General features: G+C 38.5%; 1 protein-coding gene across 1 annotated transcript in view; it reads right to left on the bottom strand.

Moving 5' to 3' along the window:
- The window catches only part of tenm3 (teneurin transmembrane protein 3), a 517,897-nt gene that overhangs the window by 311,759 nt on the left and 186,304 nt on the right, over positions 1 to 19,834 (bottom strand). Inside the window, 1 exon segment of the mRNA XM_034688142.1 lies at positions 13,795 to 13,872. The gene's annotated coding sequence lies outside the window, so the exon portion shown is untranslated.

Below are 19,834 nucleotides of genomic sequence, written 5' to 3'. Positions count from 1 at the left end.
CTGAAGCAGAGCCTGATCCCCTCCCTTCAGAAACTGGGCCGCAGGGCAGTATTCCAACATGATAATGACCACAAACACACCTCCAAGACGGCCACTGTCTTGCTAAGAAGCTGAGGGTTAAGGTGATGAAGTGGCCAAGCATGTCTCCAGACCTAACCCTATTGAGCATCTGTGGGGCATCCTCAGATGGAAGGTGGAGGAGCGCAAGGTCTCTAACATCCACCAGCTCCGTGATGTCATCATGGAGGAGTGGAAGAGGATTCCAGTGGCAACATGTGAAGCTCTGGTGAACTCCATGCCCAAGAGGATTAAGGCAGTGCTAGTAAATAATGGGGGGCAACACAAAATATTGACACTTTGGGCCCAATTTGGACATTTTCACTTAGGTGTGTGCTCACTTTTGTTGCTGGTTGTTTAGACATTAACGGCTGTATGTTGAGTTATTTTGAGGGGGACAGTACATTTATACTGTTAAACAAGCTGTACACTGACTACTTTACATTATATCAAAGTGTTATTTCTGCAGTGTTGTCCCATGAAAAGATATCATTGAATATTTGCAGAAAATGTGAGGGGTGTACTCACTTTTGTGAGATACTGTATCAGTTTTTTTAAATATTAACAAGTATTTTTCATCCGTTACTGTTGCTACAACTTCGTATTTCACACCAAGCAGTACTACCTCCATGTTACATTTTTTGTCACTTGGTTAAACTTCCTGGTTATTGATCTGTTTTGCAGAGATTCTATAGATATAAAACACAATGCTGGAAACACTGTCACTAAAAGCCATAATAGATGTTAGAGCATTGGAGACAACGGCTGAATGATTTGGGAAAATAATCTGATTGCAAGTTTTGTACCAATATTGTGATAAGGTTTTGATGCTGTGATTACAGATGATTAAATACACTGTACTTATACTAAGATACTATCTCACCAATAGGTATGTATATAATCAGAGCCAGAAAACACTGGAGCCAGGTCTAATCATTAAGCTGCACCATCACCATGCCTCATGCATGTCAGTTGTAGAAAAAAAAACTCTGTTTTCAGCTTTGCTAAATTCCCTGTGCCATTTTGAATTACGTTCATGCACATTTCGGTCAGTGATCCCTGTCAGGTGGTGTTTGGCTCACTTGGCTCACTGGGCTCACTGGTGGTCGGCATTTCAGCCTTTCAACTATTGCACACGTTTCTGCTGTGTTATTAAGCGCTGATACAGGTTAGTAATGATGCCCAGTGGGTAACAATGGTAACAAGGCAGGTTCTGCACAGTACCCGACATTGCACAGCATCTTCTTTTTTTTAAAGCCAAAGTGCTCCTCTTTCACACTAAAGTTTACACACGTTCAGGTTTTGTTGAGCCTGAGGCCACTGAACAACAGGTCAGAGTATAGCGTGTAGCCAAGTTGATGCCTCCTCTTTATCTGACTGCTCTACTCTCGCTGTATGCCACATGACAAGACAATAATCGCAGCCTTGTGGTTAGAAAATTTTGTTTGTATCATATCAGGATATTATCACAAATGCAATTCATCATTCAGTCCTATTGGAGACAACTTGAAAAACAAGTTTTGGTAAAAGACTGAAAGCTCACACCTCTAACTACCTGATTTGGCCAAAAACATCTTATTCCCCTGAAATAAACACCTGATCCGAGAATGGGATTATCAGAGGAAGATGCTGTAAACTGCATTGGTATGAGAGAGAAAGAGGCAGCATAGTATTACCATATCAGGTGGCAGTAACTGGAGTACAGCACACACAAAATGGGCCAGAATTACCTGTATTACAGGACAATTCATCACTGAGAAAATATGAGAGAGGAAAATTAGAGAACAGATACATAAAGGAGGCAGAGTAGGACAAAGCAGCCAAGAATTTCCAGAGCAAGATACCAGACCTGAAGCCAGGCCTGGTGCTGGTGGTGATAGATACTGAGAACATACAGACATGAACAGAGCAAAGGATGGTCTGTGAATACAGTTAATTCTGTATAGAGTTTGAACTTCAGAAATCTGTTGATACAGGCGAGCACCTTTGGCTTAGCGACAAAAGAAAGGTGGAAGCTTGGGTAGTTCACTAAGAAGAATGAAGGGTGTAGCCATTAAGGGTTTTATTTCACATTGATCTAAACTATAGGGCTGTCAATGCTTGATTGCTATTGATCTAAGACCATGCAATAATTATTTTTCACACAATTTTCTCGCTTGATATTCAAAGTTAAAATGGGTCCTCATTCACCTCAATTAGCTCTTAAAAACACTAAATGATGATGACAAACAGTGATGCAGACTCACAGCAGGGAGGAGCGATTATTGAAGACCAAAATGATGACATGTTGGTGTTATCACGAAGCCTGATATTCCTCTACAGTTCTGCAGATTACCAGGGAAAAATAAGAACTGCACTGCAAACTCAAGTCCCTCTTTACTGTAAACTAAAAGACAGCATATCAGTGCCATGAACACACAAATCCACATCATGACACATCTCCTTACAGCACTGCATTATTATAAACTCTGATGAACCCCCTGTGGGTCACATCTCTGTATCGAGTTATTCACAGCATGTTGAGACCTATGTGACTTCAAAACTGTCACTAAGTGGATAACAGACATCAATGCAAACTGTCACTTGAAAAGGCGGGGACTTGTTAAGCCAATTATGGTCTTAAATTCTCAGGCAGTAATGCTCAGCTAAATGTATGCTTTTGTGCTAAATTTGGGGTTTGGGGAAATTGTGCTGTGTTGCAGGGGCAGGGCCATGTTTTAAATCTGACTGGCCACCCCAGTTATCATCCCAAATCTTTAGTTACCATTTGGGCTGTGCTGCAACAAACTGGGAGGCTTTCTTATCATTTTAGTGTGGCACATTTTGAGTATTTTAAAACCAAAACACAGTCTTGTATATCACATTTCCTGTAATAATGTCTCATGAGTCCTTGTTGTCCACCCCAAAGATTAATAATGCAATCAGCTTTGATACTAACTTGACAAAACTCCCCATTGATAAAGCAATCCATGACTTATATAAACTCTCTCAGTCAACACATTTGAGGATTTTATCACAGTAACCTGCCACGGGTTGGGATTCTGACGCTCAGACTGTGACTCAAAGTTTCAGTAATGTCCTGATTTTCAGAGGATTCTTAAGAGGGCATTTGGTGGATTCAAATACTGTAATGCAGAAAGTAAAAGGAGAAAACAACATCCAAACTGGACCTTCCAAAACTGTACACTTTTTGTGTTCAATTTAAGATTTTTTTGCATCAATTCAATATTCACTCGCTCTAGATTACTCCAGACAGTGAAACAGCCATTTGATAACAGTTGTTCAGATAAAAGGAAAAATGTGTTCTTGACGTCCTTCATCACCTACAAAATAGAGTTTTTTCATAAACATACTGAAAGTTTTAAGATTAATAACACTCTCCCAAGTGCATTTTTTTTAACCCGAGTACACCAAGACATAAAGCCATAAAGACATAAAGCCTTAAAGACATAAAGCCTTAAAGAGAACAAACACTGGTTGTATCTTTTGATATGCCACAGTGGCGTGGTACAGGTGATTTATTAAATGCTGTGCATGTATGCAGACACAAAAACTAAGGTATGTATAGCTGAGCCCTTCACATTGTGCACCAAGTACCCCAAAGTATCAAGCTTTCATCACTGAAATCTCCTTCAAATCGCTTTCATGTTTATACAGGTTACTGGCTAACGCTGATGTATACGTCCTTCTTTAAGGCTCTTGTATTTACGCATTGGATATTAAAAACAGATCAGTTGTGTTGTGTTAAATGTCAGCTCTTCACTCAAAAAGACTTGATGTTTTTCTGTCCTGATCAAACAACACAAGGTTAACTAACTAAGCTATTATGTGAGTAGATTAAAAATGAAGCAATAATGATTCATTCGGTTAAAAGAAAAGATGAGGTTTGTTATTTTTTTATTGGTACTGATACCATTAATGAGCCTCCTGCCGATCTGGGTCTTCATTGATTCTGTTATCGGCTCATATTTAGTAAATAATTGTCATTTTAATTTTAATATTTATTTTTCTGAATTTTGGCATCAAAGTTTTAATGATGTATTGTAGAATGAGATGTCTTAAAAAAAATAGAGCTCATGATAAGAGGTTAATCAGGCCTTAAAACCATCAGTAATATCTATTTCAAATTGCTGTGCAAACAATTTATCCTCCAACAAACTAGATTTAATCAAGTTTTTTCACAAAAACCGGACCTTAATTTTTTCCTCAATATTTGATTTGAACACATCACAAAGTTTTTATCTCTAAGTAGCTGTCATTTTACTGGCCAAACCTCAACATATTGTTATGTAAGCTCAAGTCAGCTCATTTAGTTTTCTAACTAGCTTTTATCCTGTCAATTACAACATTGATTTAAACATATGATTACTACTTTACATTTACAGGACTTGTTACAAAGTTTGGGTGTGATAACCAAACATTGTTTTTTTTTCAAAATGCACAGAGCCACTACTACATTATGATTTAATTTGATGCACAATGCTGATGTGCTTGGCCACGTAGGTCGTGTTTCCCCCTTGCAAGAACTTTTTCTGCATTGCAACAGTCCTCACTGTGAGGGGGAAACTTAAATTGGACAAACATTTGAAGCACCACAGTTTATTTTCAAGGAGGAAAAGTTTTTTTAATACTAAACCAATGTTTTTAAAATGAATTGCTTTAACAATATCAAACTGCAACAAAGAAAATTGCAACCATTACAAAGTGGAGCTTGTTCCTCACATAAACAGAGGTTAGGACATGTTTCAGGTTGGGAAGCTAACCTCATTCACTCTGTTGACGTTAAGGTGTGGGTACAGCAAACCTTTAATCTACTAAAATTTAAATTTGGTTGGGGTTAGGAGGAGGTTGACATTTGGATAAAAGGATAAAAAATGTTATTGCATGTCAATGACAGGGCACAAACTCAGACACCCAATCCTTTTCCAAACACAGAAAGCCATAAATCCAACGCCAATTACTGCCTGAAATCACTGCGCACCAATGTCTGCTCTGACACTGTATGATGTAATTCAACATATATGAACATAACCCTGAAAGAGACTTGTCAGAAACACATATACAGACATATTAACAGTGCTGTGTAGTGTGTATGACTGACAGATATAAATCATGGGTGCAGGATTTGCAGTTGCAATATGTGAATGTACAATAGTTACATCCCAAGTTTAAAGTGAAGGGCTTTAAACAGGTCTTGTATTTTTTTACTGAATGGAAACTTATCTTTTGTCTTTTTCCAAGTAAGTTTGTCATCACACAAGCCCAAACCTTCATAAGATAACAGATGACCTGAGCTGTGTGTTAAGTTACGCTTTGGAGAGTGGCTGTATTCCTGTCGTCAGAGACAGCTCATCCTGCGTGATGATTTACACTGTGGCTCTATGGGTAATAAACTGAGTTGATTTGCAGCGGGGTGTTAACTTTATGCAGCTACACCTGCAGCACATGTACAGCAGGAGGTTATGTGAGCCTCAGACAGAACACAACGGTGTAGTCACTGTCAAAGGAGCTACTCACAAGGTTATTTTCGCCTGTGAAAACTAATGACAATACACTAAAAAGATAGTCAAAGACATTTTATTTAAATGAAATAAAACTACCTGGAACTGCATTGTGTGTGAACAAAACTAACTAAAGAAAATAAGTCTTTAGTTTTCATTTTTGTTAAATCATTGTATAATTATGAAAACAAGCACACTGCCTACAGATTTATTTTTGTCTCTTTGTGGGTGGTTGAACTGGTTCATCTTTTGTTTTTGAATACATTTTGAAAATAGTATGAAGATTTGACTTTTTATCAAGAATATCTTTTCTGGTCGTTTTGGTCTCTCACCTGAAAATATCCCACATCAAAAAACAATCTAAGGCTAGAGCCAATACAAACTCAACTAAAACTAAGGATTTGTATGAATAGAAACCAAGCTAGACTAACAAACTAACATTCAAAACTCAAGTGAAATCAATAACAAGAAGTCAAAATATTGCAAAGTTAAAACTAATAAAAAAACAGAATTATTATGAGGGCTGCACTGATCCAATCCTGGTATCCAGCATCGATAAGACACTCAAAAAGCTAGGTCGGGTACCTGTGACACAAAGCCATGTATCTATTTAACTCAGTTCTACGCTTTTCTGTGTTTACAGCCTCTATGTGCTTGTGCTACATCATCAGTAGTGTGCATTTTGCTCAGCAGAGAGCTAATGTAGCATGGCATGAGCTAACAACAGAGGCTCAGCAGGTTGGAGACACTTCATATTTGTTACGCCAACAACTCCAGAGGCACCTCGCAATATGTGTACAGCTAGTGTTGAATGGGGTTGCTGTAATAAAGCAAAATATAATACAATACATTTTATCAAGCATCTTGAGAATCATCAGAGAATTCAGTGAGTTGTTGTACTAACCAGACTACTGGAACACATTTAGAATTGTATTATTAAGTAATGATCTAGTCAGTTCAAACATATGTAGCCTATTTATTCATTTCATTTTAAAACTCAAATCCTGATGTACCAAAGCACAATACCTAGTCTCATCCTCAGATTGAAGAATTGAGGTTGCTACTGGTGTTTAATTTTGAACAGATTGGTGTCAGTACTGGCCGATACTAAAGCCCAGGTATCTGTATCAGGACTGAACAAACTGGACTGGTGCATCCCTAATTATTGTAACCTTTCGTGTCACTCATATTAAGCATAACTAGTACAAGTGCAGAACTAACCAATTACATGAAAGTAACACTAAAGACCCTCACGTTTATCTGTAAAGTTTATGAGGCATGTCTCGCCATCTGCACACTCTCCACCTGCTGTCTTACCACATTTTCATGCAGAAGGGCTGAACCCAGGGAGATAAAAGCTGGGACGAGGTTTAATTTTGTTGCAAGAGAATAGACTTAAATCAACTATTTAAAAAGGTTACCGAGCCAATTTCAGTAATATATATATATATATATATATATATATATTGGGGAAAAAAACACTGATTACTTGTGAACATTGCACAGAGAAGGGATATTGCAATATTGGTTGTTTTGAAAGTTCAAAATAGTGCAGCACTCTTAGAAATCAGAACTCTTGTACTTTCTGGTTGGTGTATATATTCAAGGACAAACAGCTTGCTTTTCTTGTGGTTTTCAGCATTTTATAGATTGCAGAAAGTAAACGTAAGAAACTGTGTGAAAGAGTTACAAAAGAAAGAAGAAGAAAGAAGGAAAGAGGAAATTAAAGCTTCAGGGCTCTGTGTTTCCTTTGGTTGCAGGCCAAAAATAAACTTGAATAGTTTCATGTATTCATGTGTTTGAAACCCCCATTACTTTTATATAATACAGATCACTGAGTGTGTATGCATGTGTGGATTTTCTATTATTACCCTGGATCTCTTTCAGGCTAACACTATTTGCATAAGCAGCAAAATCCCAAGAGATCTCAGTGGAATACCTGATAATCAGAGTAACAACCACCTGCGCAGAATCATTTACCCACTTTTAACAAACTAATTTTTAGAATCAAGGCAAATGAAGGTAACTTAGTGGCTGAAAGATTTTTTCACTAGAGTGGTGAAATTGATGGTATTGATGACAATGTAAATGCTAATTCCTGACACTTGACGAGAAGCAGTAAGGCTTTATAGTGGGTTTAATTCTCCCCTGTACAGCTAGGGACTGTAGAAAAGGTTAGAAACTAGCTATTATTCCACATTTCCTTTATTTCTAAGCTCAACATGTCTGCCACACATACATACATTTCATCTGAGTGAGCTTAGCCTCTCAGAAATGTCATCTTTTGTTATGTGTCAGTGAAAGGACAAATTTGGTGAACTAAACAGTTTGAGTCAATTTGAAATCCCCACATTTTGACTGTATGCCCAAACATTCTGCACCCCAAACACAAAGTCACTGTGATATAAGACTCTGTGTGTCTTTGTCCCAGAATAAAAGGCACAGTTTTACTGTCTGAGTGAGTAGCCTCCTGAAATTGTGCCTTCAGTAAAGGCCGGATCAAAGCTGGATGGGGTAGATGCAGCTTACAGAGAAAATTTTAGATACAAAAGAACATTCAGATATGTGTCAAAATGTAAGTATAAAGCGTGTGTGTTCCATCTTTATGACACATGTGCTCTCTTATTTGTTGGACGTAAAGCCGGGCTGATTGTATGTCATAAAGGGGGAGCTGTTTTACAGTTTATGTCTCTTCTAGTGAAACATTCCTGTCAGCGGTTTCAGTGTGCTGTTTTAAACCTTGTGCACTGCAGCTTGTTATTCTGTTCACTGTCCCATCATAAATCAACCTAACACTGTAAATTTATCCGCTTTATATTGCCACAAGTCCATGCTTAGCCTATTATAAAACGCCTTGCTGTGTTTGTGTGGCCATATATCCTCGAGTAGCTTCTGAAACTCATGTTTTATTGTAAATGTCTGAATATTTAACTGAGAGGATTTTTTGTTTTCCATCAGTTCAGATTCTGCCTACATCAGCCTACATGAGGCTCATGTTTGACCTGTGACTCACATCAAAATGCCTTTCTGCATTATCATGTTGTGGATTGGTTGAAACAGTCACAGGAAAACATCTACTTTCATCTGATTACCAAACTTCTCTTCAGCCCCCCTACCTCACCCCTGCACCTCTGTGGTCTTCAGATCTTGCCTCGCCTCTTTCTTTCTGTCTCTCCCGAATGTGTTTTCTGAAAGATGAACATTTTTACTTGTGCTTCAGTTTTCATATCACTTAAGGCATGTGTGGAGGATTGTTGATGAAGGCGTATCTGAAAGACAGCAGAAATTTTTAAAAGTATTTCAAACTAAGAACACGTATATTAAAGGGAAGAGAAGATTGTACTTTAGCCAATGTATTTAGAGTGTGTAGCTGAGTGTGTCTTTGTATTAGGGATGGGCAATGATTTTCAAAATTTTTTATATTTGTTCACTTTGTAAAAATCAAAGAGTTACTTTGAATATTTTCTCATTTTAAAAGTACAATTTTTACAGTTTTTACCGGTTTCTGGTTGTAATACGGTATTCCCGCCAGGCGGTGGCATTACAGCATATTAAGGCAGTTTGTGAACTGCATTAGCAAACAGAAGAAGAAGAAAAAGAAGAATGCTGACTGCATTTAATAACAAAAGAAGAAGAAAACATTAGCCACAGTTGCAGCAAATTTCTCTAATTCTGAATCTCACATTACAATACATGTATTTCCAGAGACTGAGCATGGCCGTCAATTGTAAAAAACGTGTCAACATTAGAATGTCCAATCCAAAAGCATTTAACTGACTCATGCTGACAGCCGTGATCATAGCAGAGAGCCTCAAAGCTGCCAACAAACTGGAATGGGCCTGCCCTGCCTCACTCTACCCTTTCATTGAATGAGTTTTGTCTTTGATGCAGGTTTAAAATTCAAAAGTGTGTAGCTAAAAACTAAACATGTATGCCACTAGTGGTCATCAATCCAGTTAATTCATGTTTTTAAAGGCCTATTTGGTCGACATGTCCCAATCCTGTATTGAACCTTTTCAGCACACGGGCGGCTGTGGCTCAGTGGTTGAGTTGATCATCTCTTAGTCTCAACTCACTGAACCCTGAACTGCTCCAGCTGGCACCCCCAGTGACATGTGAATGCGTGGGAATGGGATTGGTAGATGGTGATGGGCACTTGGCCTAGAACCCTCTGCTAACAGTCTCGAAATGTGGTGTGAAAGGGTGAATGTGACAAGTAGCGTAAAAGCACTTTGAGTGGTCACAAGACTGTAACAAGTACACGCCGTTGAATTATATTTGCAATAAAATGGTGCTGGTACACACATGGGTGAAACAAATCAAAGTTTTTATGGCACTAGGTATTGCCATTTAGATGTATAGATCTTTCATTCAGTCTCAAGTGAGTCTATGCCTGAGTAAGAGTTCATGTTGAGACAGTTGGTGCCCCCTGATTGGCCCATTTCAGACTTTGTAGCCTCTGAATTGGACAGGGTAATGGCATCATCCTATTCAAACTCCAGCTGACAACAACTGCATCTCTGCTGGTCCAGATTTTAGTCCCTACTGTTTTCAAGTGAGAATTTCTGTATGTGGAGAACACATTTTCTAACCCTAAACATACATTGGGGGTGGCAGTAGTAGCTCAGTCCATAGGGACTTGGCTTGGGAACCGAAGGGTTGCCGGTGTGAGTCCCAGTATGGACGAAGGTTGGCAAGTGGACTGGTGGCTGGAGAGGTGCTGTTCACCTGCCTGGGCACTGCCGAGGTGCCCTTGAGCAAGGCACCGGACCCCCACTGCTCTGGGTGCGCTGTTGATGGCAGTATCCCTCACTCTGCATCTCTCCCTAAGCATGTTCACTGCATGGTGTGCATGGTATGTATATACCAAAAAAACTGTATGTGTAGCATGTCCAATATAGCACGAGTGAAAAAATTGAATTTCCCCCCTGGGGATCAATAAAGTACCTTTCTTCTTCTCAAATATGAAGCTTTTTTGTTAAGCTTTTCTAGATTTTCAGAGCCATATTTCATGTTGAACAGCCTCCATGTCATGTATTTAGGTTTGGTTTATGTGTGTGAGGTTTAGGGTTTGTTATTCTGCACTTTTGTTTGTTGTGTTGGGCGATGTTCATCTGGGAAGTTTATGACTGACTGTAACTTTGAACTGGAGTTCAGACTGTGTGGCTGGTTTTTCAAGTGTGTGAGTCACACAAATGTAATGATGTGGTTTCTCTTTGAAGAGGAGAGATTTACATTGACACAAACATTGATGTGATGCATTTCATTGTTCCTCTTTTAAGCAATTAATCATCCAAAAAATCAATTGCTGAGTGTTCTGAACTAACAACACTGAGTTAATTCCTCTTATATTGAAGTGTATATGAGACAGGCGTTGATCTCATGCTTGCTTTCTAGTGAATCAAGGTTATTTTGTCATTACTGCAGAAGTGAACAGAAAGAGGCAAAGAGATACAATGAAAACAAAAGTGATGAAGACTATCAGCAGGGAATAAAGACTCTAAAAGAATGAAATACTAGGATCATATCTTGTAATTAGCTCTCCTGATGGTTTCTCAGCCTGTCTAAATTTATTTTCCTCTGCTCCTTCCTCTCGCTCTCTCCCTCTCTCTCTCTCTCTCTCTCTCTCTCTCTCTCTCTCTCTGTCACTCCATTGTTACCTGTCTGAATCTCATCACTTCAGCGTGCAACAGATAACACCTGGTGGAGTGCTGATAAATGAGGAGCGCTGCTCTTGAAAACAAAGAAGCATTAAGACAAGAAGAGGTACACAAAGAGGCGGGGGAGATGATGCAGGTGTCACTATGAATATTACCTCACCCTGCATTCAGTTGGGCTTAGAAAGGCAACTCATATGCATACTCAAGGTAATAGTTGCAACGCTTACAAAAGGACCAGTTCCTGCTTGCTGAAGCCCAATCCTGACCTCTAATCGCACTTGATTCCAACTCACTCCCCTGTAACATTGCAAAAAAAGCAATTGCTTTTTTATGCAACAAGTCCCTCAAACACTTAACTATTTAAAAGCTTAAAAAGACAAGAAGGTCAAAGGGAATTATTGGAATTTTCAAGAGAAACCAGAAATGCCAATGAAGTCTGGTTGAGCTCAAAATGCAGAGCTTGTCAGTACGACTTTATTCTTCACGTTTTGTGAATTCATATCAGGCAAGATTCACCATAAATAGTAGACCCTCACTGGTCTTCCTCCATGGAGTCACAGAGAGGGAAGAAAAGGAGATTCCAGGAGTGAGATAGAGAGAGGCAGTGACTGCAAGTGATGGCTTGAAGTAGAGGAAGAGAGAGTGCAGAGAAAAGAGAGCAGGATACATAAAGCACAGCTATGAAGACAGAGGGACTGTTTTCACCTTGCAGAAGACACACTGTGCATTCATGCACCTTTGTCCATAATGTCATTTTTGGCAATGAGAATTCATACACACACCATGCAGAAAACAGCTCTTACCATAAGCTTTAGATGTGATGTACATCTAATGCGTATGGCATTCTATTCGATCCTACTTTTTTTCTGCACTGCTCTGTAAAATTGAAGCATAAATTCAATTTGGAACAAAAGAGTTTAGTGGGAGCACTTAGCATCCAGTAAAACGTTACTCTGTGGCTGGAGGATGTCGTAAGAAGCTGGGAGCTGGGCCTCTGTTGCTCCATCAGCTCTGCTTGTTTCTATTGGACATCATGCAATTTGAAGTTCCCAAAGTTTGAACTGATTTGAGAAAAATCCACTGAGCACCTTTAACTTTAACTAAAAATTAATTTCAAAACGTACAGTGAATAATTTTAAGGTCCAAGCTTTCTGTATGTAAATGTCTTAGTTGATCATTTTAAGGTTTTTCTTATATGTACAGTGTGAGGTTTTCGTTGTTGAAACTGTGCTGCTGGTACTTTAGGCCATGTTTCTCTCAGGGCAGTGATCTCTAATCTCAGTGAGATTAAGCTGATTAAATAAAATGTACATCAAATAAATAGATGCTCAACTTTTTGACAACAAAGCACTGTCAGGCTAGAAATAATTATCTCTTGAAAGTTCTTTGTCCAAAGTGTCCATTATTTAGGACGCTGCAAGCTGAGTTGTGGCTGTAATGTCCACAACAATAAGGTCCCATCTTCTTTTTTTGTATTGTTAAAATATCAGAAGCAGAAATTCAAGTGACCAAATGCTCTTTGACTTCACATTTACCACTGATATTCAGAATACAAATGCACATGTTGAGAAAAGTCTGATCAGACCAGAGAACTTTCATTTCATTGTGCCTGGTTGGTTGTTATTCAGATTAGTTACCAATAGTTATGTGAAAACACTTGATCCAATGTTTCTTCCTGGTTGGGATAAAATATGGTGAATAAATAACATCATAGTACTTTCCCTGTGTGATGGCTCACTCCTTGCACCTGATTCAATTTGTTTCCCAGCAGCCATGCAGCAATAAAACAATGTGCTGCTGGGTTTAGTCACTTCAAGGATAATATGACAGTAGATTCTCTGTCTCATGCAAAACAGAGGTAATAGCCAATGTGTCATCATTTTTAAGAACCATATCACATTCTCCTAAAAGCCTGAAGCTGCTGAAGCCTTGGCAACCACTATTATGAAAATATGTCTGCAACAAATGTGGGTTAACAGCACCTGGATCCAAAGTGACCTTGGTGCCTGGGAGCTCTGCACCAGAAATAAAACATAACGTAATTAAAAAAAGAAACACTATTTGTAATCTCACATGAACCATTGTGGAAGAGAAAGAAAAATGTCTGATAATCAGGCTCTGTTGAATGCAGAGCCACCCCCATTATCCCCCTGACACACACACACATACACACACATTCCTGTCAGAGTCCTTCAGCGGAAACAGCTTTTCCTCAAGAGCTGCCTTCCAAAAACACTTAACAAGAACAGAAATTGGCAATTCATTCCTTTTCTTGTTCATTTTTCCCCCGCTCCTTTTTTTTTATTGATCGCAATCACTTGTTCCCTGCACGTGTTCAAATTGCAGAGCGGGTTTTTGTCTTTTTTTCCCCAACTGCGAGAAGAATAGCCCAATCAAGGCAAATTGGTGCTAATCTTCTCGCTCTTTAACGGCGGATTTGGAGTGAGAAGCAGAACCAAGAATCTCAACAAAAATTAACAGGATCGACAGGAAAATATGTGGAGGATGAAAACTGCGAGGCAGACAGACAATGCGGAGCAGAGGCACAGATGGAGAGACAGAGAGGTGCAACCTACCAACTTGTTGAGCGGTCTAACAGTTGAATGGCACTGGTCTGCCGCCAAACCGTGTCATTCTCTTCTTTACTTCCAAATCTAAAGAGAGAAAGAAAGAAAAGGGATCAAACTAAGTTAGAAATAATTATGAAGGCCAAGTGCGTTCACAAACCTTGCAGCCACCACATTTTTTGTGAATCACACTTTTTAAAGGAGCAGAGTGCGAGATGTCATGGATGAAAATCCGGCCTTGGTTTTTGTTACAAACTGCCCTTTTCTCCTCTTTGATTTAATTTATCTTATTTTTTTGTGCCTGCCTTAAATTAAGTTTAATATTTTAAGATCTTTGTACCATGGTTTTGTCAAAGTTATGGAAATGTACTGCAGCTAAACTGCAGTGACAGCTATTAAGTGTTTAAACGCCAAGAGACATCAGTAGCAGGTTCGTCAGATGCTGAGATTTCATAATTTGACCCCAATGTTTTATTTCTGACAGTCTTTGCATTACTCTAAATGCAATCCTCTCAATGATTCAAAATCCACTTCTGCACCACAGACCGCAATAAAACATGGACACCATATCTATAATGTATGACTCACTGGTTTCTGAAGCGGTATGTTGAAGCCCAGTGATGGCAGACGACATGTTTTAAATATTTACTCAATGTAACTTTCAGTCATCTTAGAAACAAACAAAGATGGAGTCAAGACGCAGCTGTTTTGAAGCCAATCGTCTGCAGGAGCCATATTGGAAATGCTGAACTCAACCAAACTTAGTGTGAGGTAAAGAGTTTGAGCCTCCTAGCCAACAGCTATGTGTTCCTGCCTGTCAGCCATGTCAGTCATGTCTTTATTTGGGCAAAACTCGTAATCTTAATATCTTCTGAACTGTTGTGTTAGAAAAAAATCATCCCCTGTACAGTGTGTGCCGATAGAGAAATTAGCTACTTAGAACCAAGCCGTTTTCTGAACCAGGCTGTAAACATGTTTATTAAAGCTGCAAAGATCATCTTTTTTGAATTGGTGTGTATGCGGGTGTTTCTGCAGCCAGCCTCAGGTGGACGCTCGATGAATTGCAGTTTATAACACATCCATGTGGGCTTCATATTTTGAGACCGGAGGTTGCCGCTTGGATCAAATGGAGGTTCCTTGGCTTTTGCTGAGAGCCTCAAGTGGACACCTGAGAAACTGCAGTTTTTTGCACCTCTATATTCTATATTCAATTCAATTTGCTTTATTGGCATGAACAAAGACATGTTGTTGCCAAAGCACATAAGATTTATACACATAGATTACATATATATTCATTACATATTATATTCATTACATTTATATTCATCACATATTATATATATTACATATTTTATACGCATTAAAACAATAGTGTCACCCATACAGCATATCTCAATGTCCTCACTTGATGTGGTATGCTCATAAAACCTTCACCTAAAATCAAATATTATGGGATGGTGCGTCCCTCAAGCTGTGACAGGCAGACACATATTTAGCAGCCAGAGGAGCTGCTGACCCTTCCCCCAGGAGAACTGACAGTTTCTTTACAATTGACATCAGTTTTTACTTAATTTGCTATCTTGGTTATTGTTACACATTTAAAACAAAAGATTAAAAAAAGTTGTACTACAATAGTATTTTTAAAAAAAAACAGAAACACATTCGGAAACAGTAGAAAACTGCTGCATATTCAGACATCAACACAGATCCTAAAACATCACCTGTATGGAGTGTTTCTAAGGCCCAGGCCTCTCTGACATTTTTAACAAAGCAAAACTCTACATCCTCTGTAACAAACACGCAACTGAAGTCTGTGATTTTGATAATAACTGGCTCATATTTTATGAAGAAATGGTGTCTGATAGAAATAGCGTTGCTGCTGTTAAGGAAAGCCGGCGTCAGTTATGAATCTTCGTTAGCGGTGCAGCAAGCATTACTAACAACCCACTCAGCCAGGTGTTGCCTGAATGAGGGGGGTGTTAGTGTTCAGCCCCCAGACAAGCCCAGAGGTGTTGGACCGCTTGGAGGTTAAAGTTATCAGACCCTGAGCAAAGGGGAATCAGCGAGGAATGATTATTGAGTTTGACAGCAAAGAGTGACACTAAAATTACAGCAGTGAGGAGATTCACAGCAAGTCTGACTCAGGGATGATGAAACCACAGAGAGGCTGGAGAGGAGTGAGATGGAGAGTGGTGTCAGTTATTGGTTGTTGAAGATCTCCTGAGAAGGGATTTGGTCAGGGAACTTCAGGGATGCCAGGAGTCTTCCCTGTCATTTGACCTCCGGAAGTATCTTCTTAATTTGAATCAGCAAAATGCATTTCACCACAATCAAGCTTGAAGTACAGACCAGAATAAAGTCTGGATGTGCAGCATGTTTCTGTTGAATTTATTTTCTGGGTTTGTTTGTTTTTGACTTTGCATAATTTGAGTATATGCAACAGATTCATGATCCAAATGGAGAGAAGACTGAATCCTCTCCTGCGGGAAAAACTTATCCCGTATTCAGAGGTGGTCTCTGTCCACTTTGCTCTTTGTGAGGTCACTAATAAATGTGAATGAATATTTAATTTTTTCATGAATTTCTATAGTGTTTGAGTCTGAGAGCACTTGTCCACCTCAAGGTTAAATACATATGAAGAGATGGAGCGCACACCGCTAAACTTTAAAGTTTTCTCATATAACTGTGGTCAATGCCATTTTTGTATAAACCAACTTTAGAATCAGGGTGTAGCTGGTTGTGAAAAAAAGCAACTTGTTTTTTTTTAATGATCAAATTCAGACTCAGACAGGCAAAACACTGGCATATAAAAAACATACTCCCTCTAACACACACACACACACCAAACACTGGAGAGGTCCAACTCTTCAATGTGACATTGAGCTAATCAGATTTGATGGAGGAAAGTGTTTGATAAACAAATTGCTCTCTCTCCAACCAAACCCCTCTCTGCTCAACCCCCCCACTCTCACTAATCAGTAGAAGAGCCTTTAGAGAGCAGAGAGAGATTCGTATTTATTCACTAATTCATGTCAACAGCCAAATCTACTCCATGACGTTGAATAAACAACTATTTACCCCAAAAACCACTCTGCAAACGGAAAAGCCAACTCCTCCACAAAAGCTACAAAGTGTTGTAGCAGCAGGCTGCAAACAAGCGAGTGAAGGGAAAATGTGAAATAAATGCTGAATACTGTTCATGTGCACGCTACAACACAATCATGTGAGCAAGGTTTAAACCTGAACCAACGTGAGGGAACATCAGCTTGATTATATTGTTTCCTATTTGAGTGTTTACAAGCAAAAGAGCACTGAGTAACGCAGTGCTAAGCAACCAACATACTCTTATGACCCCAACACCCTGCTTCTATTTTTATTCCTGTAGGTCACGTAGACACGGATGAGGGACGATAAATTAATGGAGCTCAGATGAGGAGCTACCTGTATGCTATCTCCTCTTCTATTGCTTTCTGGCTCAACAGAGCGTGTTAGCTTGTTTAAAAAGTAGAGATAGTGGTGCATTATTAATATCCATATCTATGATGAAGGTGATGTGCCTTAACCTGTGCTAACACTATAAGCTGTCCTTTTTTTTTTGTATTTATAAAGATCAAACATAGAAAGATAGCAAATACTCCTCCATCTCAGACATCTCTGTCTGGTGTTCTGTGCACAGATGACTGCAGCGTGGTTTGTTTACATTTGTATGGTAGACAGCGGGCATCCGTTGCTATATGATGCAACGTGATATTTGACCCTTGCATGCTGTTGGGATATACTGTAATACAAAACCAGTTACTGACCATTATAGAGAACTGAAACGTGTTCCTGTCCATTGCATTATTGAAATGCAATAACACGTGCATCTAGCAATGTGATCCATATAAGCACCAAAAGGTTGATGACCACAGTCTCGCTTTTCACCGAGTTTTATTCTAATAACAGTTTTATTTCACTTTCAATTATTTATTTATTATCTAGTTCAAATTTTAGTCACTTTTTATTTATTTATTTATTTATTTATCTAAAGGTAGCATCTTATTTTCATCCAATGGTTTAATATTTTAGTGTTTTATTATGTTAGAAATGTATTTTATTTTTTGGTGAGTTTAATTTCCTGAGTGTTGAGTTCTGACATCTTATTTTATCCCAGTGTTTCCTCATTAAGATATCATGAGAGTTTCATCAGTTCATTCAGCAACATCTTATTTCTTTTTAATTTTTTAATTTATTTTATTTGTATTGTTATTATTGTTATTTTTACATATATTGTGTTCTTAACCTTAGGATTGTGGGGTGGGTTTGTGTTTGGGATTAGCATGTGGGCCTTTTTATTTCTATTTATATATATATTTTTAAAAAATCAATTTTAAGTTATTTTTATGTACAGCACTTTGTGTTACAATGTCATTCTATTAAAAGCCCTGTATAAATAAAGCCTGATTTATTAATTGATTGATTCATTTATTTCGTGTTTTCTAAAGACATGATCTCCATTAGCCCATCATTAGAATTCACCTGGATAGGAACCATGACATTTCCTTCATAAAAGCTGTATATAAGAAAAAAGGCACATTAGTAGTTAAATGTAATTAACTACTGAGTGGGTAGCTAGCAGAGTGCCCATAGAAGATGGTACTAGACAGAGCTACACAACTGCATAAACCAGCATGTTGCTGAGCATGGTGGAAGTCTTGCACAAACACAGATTACACCTTTTTTCCACAAAAAACAGAATGTGTAATGTATATCAGGGTGGCTTCATTTAAGAATGTTATGGTATGTCATGTTAATTCATGTGCATAGGTTCAAAATGACCAGAATCCCCGTTTAGACCTTTCCTTTCTGGACAGAGTCATAGTGAAACTTTTAGCCATACAGCAACAAAGAGACAAGCCAGTAATGGAAAAACAATGTGAACAGATTTCCACACAAACAAAAGCAAACAAACGCATGCAAACTCACTATTACACTTTAAGGGTTTCAAGTTCACCATGTGCTGACTGGTCTGTTTATATCTTATTTTCCATTACATTGTATGAGAACCCAAACATTGGTGCTGAAACAATAAGATTATTCCCACAATGAAAATGTAAATATCAAGATGATATCTTAGTTAAACCAAGTTTGTGAAAAAGAAACATTTTGTAGAGTTTGTCTCTGTAGGTAATTTGAACTTAACTTGTTCAACATTTTGCTAATTTTAAACGGAACTCCACACACATTCAAAAAGAAAAAAATAAATGAGTAATATTATCAAATTGTCCCCCAACATTGTTACCCCCTCTCGCTCCCTCAGGTCTTCCTCCTCCCTCCACCTCTCTGTGCCTCCTGCCCGTCTCAGCACCATGGGGAGCAGAGCTTTCAGTCGCTCTGCTCCCCAACTCTGGAACTCACTCCTTAACGACATCAGAAATATTGACTCTCTACCCCTCTTCAAATCAAAACTCAAAACCCATCTGTTTCAGTACGCATTATCTGTTTAATTTCCACTGCTTCATTTTTAACTTGATGTTACTTTACTTTGCTTGTTGTTTTTATTTAATTTATCTTGTTGTTTTATTCTATTGTGTTTTAATATTTCTGTAAAGTAGCCTTGAGTGTTAAGAAATAAATGAATTATGAAATTAATTTATGACAGGGCAGAGGAGGGCAAATGAGGTCCAAAGAGCATTTAGTTGGCACTGCTGTGGTGATACCATGACACTCCATCAGCTCTCCCCACCTGCATCACCTTACAGCTCGCCTACACCACAGTCCAAATAACGGTAGCTCCGTCTGTCTATTACTGAAGATGAAACCATTTCCAGAAATTATTCAGCAGTTTGATGTTACATAGTAAAGAAAGTTCTAATATGAAGTATAGTAATTCATGTTATAGCACAACATTTTATTATACCTAATGTGTTTCTAAATATGACGCCTTTATTTCCCCCCAAAAATTGAAAATAATGTCTGTGTGTTTTGAAACCAATGTTTCAGTAGCCTATATGACAAGCTATGCATGCAGTGTGCATGGTGCACACTCATTTCCGGTCCGTGTGGGAAC

The sequence above is a fragment of the Notolabrus celidotus genome, chromosome 7, assembly GCF_009762535.1.
Source record: "Notolabrus celidotus isolate fNotCel1 chromosome 7, fNotCel1.pri, whole genome shotgun sequence".
In the NCBI taxonomy this organism is placed as follows: domain Eukaryota; kingdom Metazoa; phylum Chordata; class Actinopteri; order Labriformes; family Labridae; genus Notolabrus; species Notolabrus celidotus.
The sequence above is the reverse complement of the archived record's forward strand: the minus strand, read 5'-3'. Positions and strand labels throughout refer to the sequence as shown.